Source organism: Theobroma cacao, chromosome 5, assembly GCF_053813885.1.
Source record: "Theobroma cacao isolate CCN51 chromosome 5, ASM5381388v1, whole genome shotgun sequence".
NCBI classification, from domain to species: Eukaryota; Viridiplantae; Streptophyta; class Magnoliopsida; order Malvales; family Malvaceae; genus Theobroma; species Theobroma cacao.
In genome coordinates, this window is record NC_142643.1 from 3,610,885 (window position 1) to 3,620,149 (window position 9,265).

The window sequence follows — 9,265 nt, forward strand, 5'->3', positions numbered from 1 at the left end:
ATAAATATACAGAAAATTAAAAGGAAAAAGTTAATTATAATATACCAACGTATACATATATACATGCACACCATACAAACATTTGTATTCACACCTTATAATCTTCATGAGTACTGTAGAGTTTATATGGTAGAACACTACTAAAAAATTAAGTTTTACCAATGAACAAATTCATCAGTGAAGACATGAATTCATCGATAATTAAAATTACTAACAGAAAAATTCGTCGTTAATCAATCGAAAATACCATCGTCGGTAATAAGTTTCCATCAGTATTTTAAAATTCCGTCAAAAGCATCACCGACTAAAGTTTTCGTTGGTAAAAAATTCAATCCATCGGTCAAAAAATTTATCGGTGGTGTCAAAACACCATCAATAAAGTCACTGACTGAAAGTTTTGCCGTTAGTAAATCCGTCGATAAAATACCGACAGATCTCGACTTCGGCAAAATCGTCGGTAATTTACCGACGGATTACCTACAGAATTCTCGACAGAATTAGCAATTAAAATTTTTTACTTATTCCGTCAGTAATGGATATTATTCCGTAGGTAATGAAGCAAATATCATCAGTAAAAAAAAATAAAAATGTGTCGGTATTAAAAGAATTTCATCGGTAATAATTAATTTTATACATTTTTTTATATTTTGTGTTTCTTGCATTAAATAATAATATTATTAATATATTAAAAGTAATAATTTTGTTTGAAAAATTACTCCAAATGTATTATATAATGGAAAAAAACATACCTAATATTTTGACAATTAAAAAAGAAATGTTCAAAGTCAATGAAAAATGTTAATATAAAGAATCTATAACATAACAAAAAGGAATTACGTTTGTCCATCGACCGAATCATTAGGAAAGAGAGATTGTTGTTGTGACTGAGGATGCAACTGCTATGATGATGAAGACCCGCCAGCTAGATCTGGCAGCCTCTCAAGGACAACCTTCATGATGGACTTAATATCATGCACATTAGTTTTCAACTCCTTCACATCGATCTTCATTTCTTGATAGCCCTCAGGTTCATATGATGAAACTCGTGCAGTAGCAGCAGAAGGCATCGGACCACAAGCAGACTCAGATATAGCAGCTGGCGTAAATAGTGTAGCTGGTCGCATCCTGGTGCTAAACCCATAGGTGTGGGTCTAAGTGGTTTATGGCCCTCCAATTGCCTCAAACTATGCTACTGGATCGAACTCTAGTTAGGATGATGGATCATCACCGTACTTCTACAATATAGCAGATATATATGATTCCTACAAATAGAAAAGAAAATGATATTATATATTAATGAAATTGTTAAGGAACATAGACACATATTCAATAATATAATTAAATAAACCGACTCATATCTATTACTTACACTAACAGTCTTTGACTTGTTGTCGACAAACTCTCTGATACCTTTTTCTTGCTTAGGAGTGTGCTCGAAAGCCTCAGAGAATGTCATCGAATTTTACAGCATCTCGGACTGCAATCACAATAAGAAAAAAAAACACATGATCACAAATATGCATGTTTCCACAATATTCAACAACACAATGACAACATGTTTTAAAATCGTAAAACAACAACAACACATAACACACTCAAAAGAAAAACAAACGCATCATCAAAACATAAGCATTGTTTCACTTCGTAGTCATCAATAATACAACGACAGCATCAAAATGCTCACAATATTGACTTTACAAGTTAAGAACATGTACCATTTTCTTCTGATGTAAAGCAAAAGGTAAAGAACCCTTTGTGTGCTTTACTATGCCATTGTCCTTCTTTGTCAGCGATTTTGTTGGGCCTTCGCAAATCGACATTGCCACTCGGGTCTAGCCCTGACATTATCGACTAGTTGATCAAAAACCTCTACAGTGATCCAAGGGCACGCCTTCCCCTTAGTCAAAAGGAGATCATGATGAGTGCCTGTGTTCTTCTTGGCCTTCTCACGCTCGTCTACTAACAAATCTTTTAATTGGTCTTTGCAAATTTTCTCCCATTTGTTGTAAATCGTTGAAGCATTAGTATTAGCCCACATAAAAGACTCTTACATTTAAAATAAACATTTATATAAGTATTGTTAAAGGAAACCTGAATAAATATACAATAACAATACAGTACCTTAAATTTACACCACATGGCATCTTTCACAACGTTAGGAATCAACCTCCGTGTTGGCCAGGGTCCACTGAAGTAACTTTTGATTATTCTCGTGATGGTTGGAGTCATTCCAGTCTTCACAAAAGTACTACAAAATCAATACATCTTTATTAAAACACATTAATGAAATTACTACATATAATGAAATAAGCTAATAACTGTAAATTACCTCTCTTTAACAAAATGCAAAGGATTTGTCGGCCCGGATTGGTAGGAGTGGGCAAGCCTACATTAGGCCCTCTACCCCTAAACTGTGATATAGAGTTTGATGCACTTGCGACAGTAGTCGGAGTTGGCGACATTTCCTCTAGATTGAATGGAGTAGCTACCCGTGTGGACATAAGAGTGGACATTGATGGTATTGATGACTGAGGTGGCATCAGTAGTCACATAGCCGGTGGTGAAGATTGAGGAGGTGGAATCGAAGATTGCATAGTTGAATTACCTACACCACTCAATCATGCTCGAAGGCCAGGAATAATCTTATATTAACCATGAGTATGCAAAAATCTGTCATCAGATTATCGACTAATCATTATTATGAACTGATAATAAATGTAATGCATAATCACTAATATTAAACACTGTCATAAAAAATTTCAGACATTGGTGGCATACATGAGTTGGGGTTAATATCGAGCAAATCTACATATAAAATTTATCATTATTATGTATGTAAACTATTTTGATGAGCTAAAATTCCAATGTTAACTTTGAATTAAATTCAATGGCAACAGCAATCACAATCCCCACACTCCACAGTCAATTAGCAAGCAACTCCATCCAAAAAACCAATAATTTCACAAAACAACAAAAAACTCGGAATCACAATCAATAATCAAAAAAATAGATCAACAGCTTTCAGCTTCCATACAACAACCAAACTCAATAATCAAGCAACAACTTCTAATCAATAAACAAGCACAAATAAAAAATCTTTAACTCAATTTAGCAACGCAAACCCCCACACTCCACATTCAATTAACAAGTATTCAAATCCATCCAACTTATATGCTTAACTAGTTTCACATAACAATAAAAATAACAACATACCCAATTCAAAAAATAAAGGGCAAAATTAGTAATAGGATTAATAAAAAAAATTAGGAATAAAAAAAATTGCCTTACTTGTCCTGACAAGGGAAAAGGTAATCAGCACCGAAAAGTGGGGGTGGTCGGCACCGAATTCAACTCTGGACGGGGTAAGGGGGTAGTCAGCCAGCACGAGATTCAAGCTTGAAAAAGGTTGGGGGTGGTTGGCCACCTCTACATGTCTGTCGGCATTAGCAAACGGGGGAGGAGGCTCTCGATCATGACTGAAAGAAAGGGTGGGGTTGTTGGCTAGGTAGAGCCCGATAAGACTTAGGTCGACAATAGAAAGTGTCTAGTCGGGGGAAAGTGCTGTCTGAGGACGTCAAAGAGGGAAAGCTAGAGGTTGTCGGTAAGGAAGAAGATCTGATGGAAGAGAAGGGGAAAAGGAGAAATGCTTGAAAAGAAAACCCTAAAATTTTATTTAAAATTATCGATGAAATTTTCAGTTGATAACCCTAAACCCTTTTATTGACAGAAATTCTGTTGAGAAATCTGCTGGTGAACTTTACAAAAAGAACAATGTGTACACCGATTAAAATTTCATCGGTAATTTCGTTGCTATAATCACAGTGTTGCCAACAAAAATTTCGTTGATAATTTTCTTCAATATAGTCATTGCCGACAAAGGTATTCAGTCGGTATTTTTCTCATCTTCCAAATTAAATTGTCGCCAATGCGTTATTGACCAATTACTGACTGAAGTACATTCGTCAGTGTTTGGTTGGTAATCTATCAGTGCTTTTTTGGCTTCCCTTTTGTCGGTAATCTGTTGGTATAAACAGACAAATTTTTATCGACGAAATGTAATCTGTCAGTAAAACCTTGTTTTCCTGTAATGAAAGAGAGAATTAACTCCGATGTTCTTGTACTTCAAATGTTTATAGATGTTGTAAATATTTGATTTTGGTTACTAATTTATTATTTCTAAGAGTTGTTTTATAGCAAGTATAATACTATATAAAGAGTAATAGGAATGATCAGATCGAGTCTAATAGTTATATCACGTGGACAACAATGCAAGTAATTTGAAATAAGTGGCATGGTTCACAAGTTAGTTTCACCTTTGAAATGTTTTGAAAAGGTTGATTTGGTGGCTTAAATATGGACGTAGTTGAGAAGATTTCTTCTTCACTTTTCTTTAGAGTCATGTTTCTTTCTTTTCGCTTCTTCTCAAGAAATATGTAACACATTGTTAAGTGCCATTGAGCTCCATTATGTCATTAGATCGAAATATTCGCCTAATAAACGTAGTGGGCGAATGTTCCATTATCATGATGAACATGTTCTTCCCATAATTGTTTTGTCCTTCCCAATCGTGCATTTCCCATAATGGCCAATAAACACTTTCTCGCTAACTACTTGCAAGTAACTATTTTACCTTGGTAAATATAAGAGCCTTGGTAATTTATTAAAGAACACACTATAAATTCAAAAAGCTCTCTCTAAGATACTTCATCACAAGCTCTCTTGAAGCTTTTCCAAAAAGATTTTCTCTCTTTGACACAATTGTTTCCTTCTTATTCTTCACAATGCTTCGCCATTTTTCCTAATAACCTTCTAAATCCTTTTTCCTAATAACCTCCTACCACAAGCATTCAGCACTTCAAAGATTGCTCTAGTCTTCCTTTCTGTCACTTCTGGTCCGTCTCACTTCACTTGTTGCAACACTATCTCTCTCTTTATTAGATAATGAATTATTCTCAATTACTTGTCGTGTAAAAAAGCAGTACCACACACAATATAGTGCATTACTCTCAGCTAATTTTCTTTAGTTTTTTTAACTTAATTTTCTTTTTATTTTGTCTTACTAGCAATGCATTAGAACTTCTTTTAACAAGAATTCTCATTTAGGGGGTAAAATGTCAATGCTTGATTTTGGCTATTAACTTATTATTTCTAAGAGTTAGTTTATAATAAGTATAATACTATACAAAGAGCAATGAGAACAAGTAGTCTAATTATATTATATGGACTGCAATGTAAATAACTCAGAAGAAGTGGTAGAGTTCACGAGTTAGTTTCACATTTAAGATGTTTTGGAGAACTTGGAGTAATGGCTCAAATATGGAGGTAGTTAAGAAGCCCTCATCTTGATATTTCCTTTGGCATATGAGTGCTTCTTTTCTTTTCCCTTCTTCTTAAGATACATATGATACATTGTTAAGTGTCACTGAACTCCACTACATCATTGACCGAAACATCCATCCACGATCTAATATACGTATTAGGCTAACATGTTATTCCTATGATGAACGTGTTTTTCCCATAATGGACATGTTCTTGTTGTGATAAATGTGCTTTTCTCATGATGTCCAATAAACACTTTCTCGTTAACTACTTCCAAGCAACTGCTTCCACTTGGTATATATAGAAGCCTTGGTAATTCATTAGGACACACTAGAAATTCAATAGACTCCCTTTTAACAATACTCTCTCTCAAGCTCTATCTAATTGGTTTCCCTAAAATACTCTCTTTTACTCAAGTCTTACCACCTTATTCTCGTCGTGTTTCGTCAGTACATTTTCTTTATATTTTTTCTAATTTTTATCCCTCACCTCTTATCATAGGCACACAACACCTCAAAGATTGCTACAATCTTCTTCTTTATTGCCTTCAACACATCTCACTTCACTTGTTACAACATTATCTCTCTCCTTACCAAAAGAATCCATCTACAAATGTATAAACATTTCTCCATTTAAATTGATCATTTTATATACCGATAAAAACTAAGCATATATGTATGTATATAACCATGAAAGTAACTATCCCAAAAAATTAATGCTAATCAAAAGAGAAAATTTCCCAAAGTGAGGGGGGTGATGCTTTTTTTTTATCTCAATTACACATTTCTCATAAATTAACCATGTAAGATCACAGAAGTAATAGTATCAAACATATTGATCCCAACCATGAGTGGACCCATGTTGGAAGGAGTGGTGTCACATGACACCACTCACATCTTAAAATATTTTAATTTTTATGCAATTTATTTAAGATCTAGGTAGTTAATATAATAATGAACTCATTATTTTTTTTTTTTTTACAATTTTACAAGGAATGGGGTCAATGACTCAAAGTAAAAGTGATTTATCAAAAGTAATTTATGTATTAATATTTAAATACTATAAGAAAAGACAAAAAAAAATTCTTCTATAATTTAAAATTTTATTAAAAAAGTCAAAACTTAAATTGCCCTCTCTGTCTAAAAATTCAAGTCTTTCCCCTTTTTGGTCCTTGACTGTGTTTTTCATTCTCTCAAAACAACTCATATAGGTTTTAATTGTAAGAAATTTTCAACTCAAATTAAATTTTTAAATACTTCATGTCTAAATATTTTTTTGATTAGTTTGATAATTATAATCTAGCTAATAGAATATAGTATTACATGTCAAATAATATCTTAACATTGTGAGTTTTTCTTTTTTTGATTTATTTTGTAGATATATTATTTGACTATTTGATTTTTTTTATTTAACTTGATATGATTTGTGGATGTTTATATTTAGTTTGATCAATAAATAGAAAATTGTCATATTGTTAATTACTGAACCTGATAATTTGTTATATAAAATTATATTTTTATTTAATTTTAATATTTTAATTTATACTAATAAATAATAATTTTTAATAAATTTTATAATTTTAAACAGATAAGCCGTGAAAAGATATTTTAAAAGAAGAGAAATTGTCTTACAATACTAAAATCCTGGATAACAATAACAAAATTATATTAATGATAATACTCAATAATAATTTTCTAAATAAAATTGTATTGAATTTGATCTAAATACTCTCCTAACAAATTATAAATAAAAAAATTTTAACTATTATAACACTACTAAGAAAAATTCTTTAAATCCGCCTTTGACCTTAGCATCCTCTCAATGATCAGTAGTACTGTCATCTTTTCTTGTCACCCTTACCAAACACCCAACAAAACTAACTTTGCACATGCATGCATACAGGACCCGACTCCCAGAGCCACCTAACTTTCTTTTGGTTTATCTATATACTCAAACTCCTCAGAAAAGTGGATAGCAACTTCTTCTAACGGGAAGAATCAGCCCTCTATGTAAGTAGTATTAAAGCTTTCCCTTTTCTGCCAAAAATAGTTCAAAGATTTTGGTGCATGATACTTACTAAGTTTAGCACTGTAGCTGATATATATTAATAACGGCTAGCCTTAAGCTGGGGATTAAGGGTATAATCTTATCAAGAGAGTGGGGTCCTGAAGTTTGGCTTTAGTACTTGGAAAAATTAAGGTACAACAGTTAATTAAGATCTGTTTGGCCCCTATTTGTACGTTAATGTACCCCCGTCTTGCATAACGTCTCTTCGAACTTTACCTCAGCCCCTGCCTTACGGGGGGGTCCTCGACAATGGGCAATTATGGTCTCTTAAAGGACACTCGACTCTTATCTTTATCCGTAGGATTTCAGGCAATCTAAGATTGCGTACCCCAAAGAGAAGTGTAGCCTTACAGAGTGAGTGAGTGAGGTCTAGCTAAGTAATTATAATGAACCAACTTTCATTTCTGTATTCTGTATAGTATCATACAAATCTTTGTCCAACTTATTATTTTTATTCCAAGTTGTCTCTTGGAAGCTACTTTAAAGTTGCCGAAAGGCCAAAAAAAATTCAAGTGTCGGCTAAGGCAATCCTCCTGCTCCTCCTTCTCCTTCTTTCAATAATTCAGACAGGCTTGAAAAAGAGAGAGAAGGTTTCAATGATTTACAACTTCTTTTGCAAATCTTTTAGTAGTCTTGACTCTTCGACTGTGCATGATGTTTTTCTCTATCCTACACTATTCTAATCAAACATTAAATGGAAATAAAAAGCTTCACTTTTCCCCATTGGATAATAACAAGTTAAATGATTGGTCATCCCATAAAAGCTTTGAAACCGAATTGTATGGGAACAACGTAGGAACGTTTTGAAGTAAAGAGAGGGCGGTATGCTTTATCACAATACGAATATACATTTATTTTTCCTTGAATGGATGGATATGTCATTTTAATCACAATTATTGTTAGATTCAGCCCTTACCTATCTTGTGCAAACATATACGGTACTACCTTCTTTGCATTATGCATCACTGTTCAACTTGCTATATTTTATATATAAGTTGAAGTAATTAATCCATTCTAACTAGATTTGAACAAGCATGACATTAAAGGAGGATATGAAGACACTTAGACATGACAGTATACCTGCTCTCTGTATATATAATATTAGATCAAATTAACCAAGTGATCTTAGATTATTAAAAAAAAAAAAAAAGGGTCATCTAGAAACTGGGAGTATTAGCTATAAAGCATGTAGTCTGTAGTCTATAGCAATATATTCATGGAAGAAAAAAACAGAAGAAAACCCAAAGGAAAACTCTTGCTTGTTGGGGTACCTTTAGATGCTCTAACTACTCTTGGCACATAATTGGCTGTCCTTACATTTGTATCTTTTATATTATATTTTATACATGGCATTTTTCATTTTTTATATTGTTATTTGGAAATTCTAAGCCACAAGCAATTAACACTGTTTTTTTTCCCCATTGCCCAGCTAACCAAAATGATATCAAACAGCTGATTTACAGCAATACAAATTTTGAGCCACAAGCATCACCATGTACCCAATTCTTCACATAATGTGATATTATGTGTAATTGAACTCAATTTCTTCATGAAATGATTATTAGTGTTGATGATTAATAATTATTATGAGTCACTTTTCTTTAAAGAAATGATTATTGCTGATTGTTAATGGTAATGATTATGTGGGAGTATGACTTATGTAATGTTTCTTAGCTCAAGTTGGCGAAACTCCCTACTAAAAATGATTAAATAAAAATTCAAATCGAGAGATTGAACAATTTTGTTGCATAGATCAATTGTACAAATTTGAATAAGTTTTGACACTTTATTTAATTTGGTGTTTTATTGAAAGACGATGATATAGAATTTCACCGTTTTGTACATAATGATCAAATTTTGTATATAAATAATAGTTTTA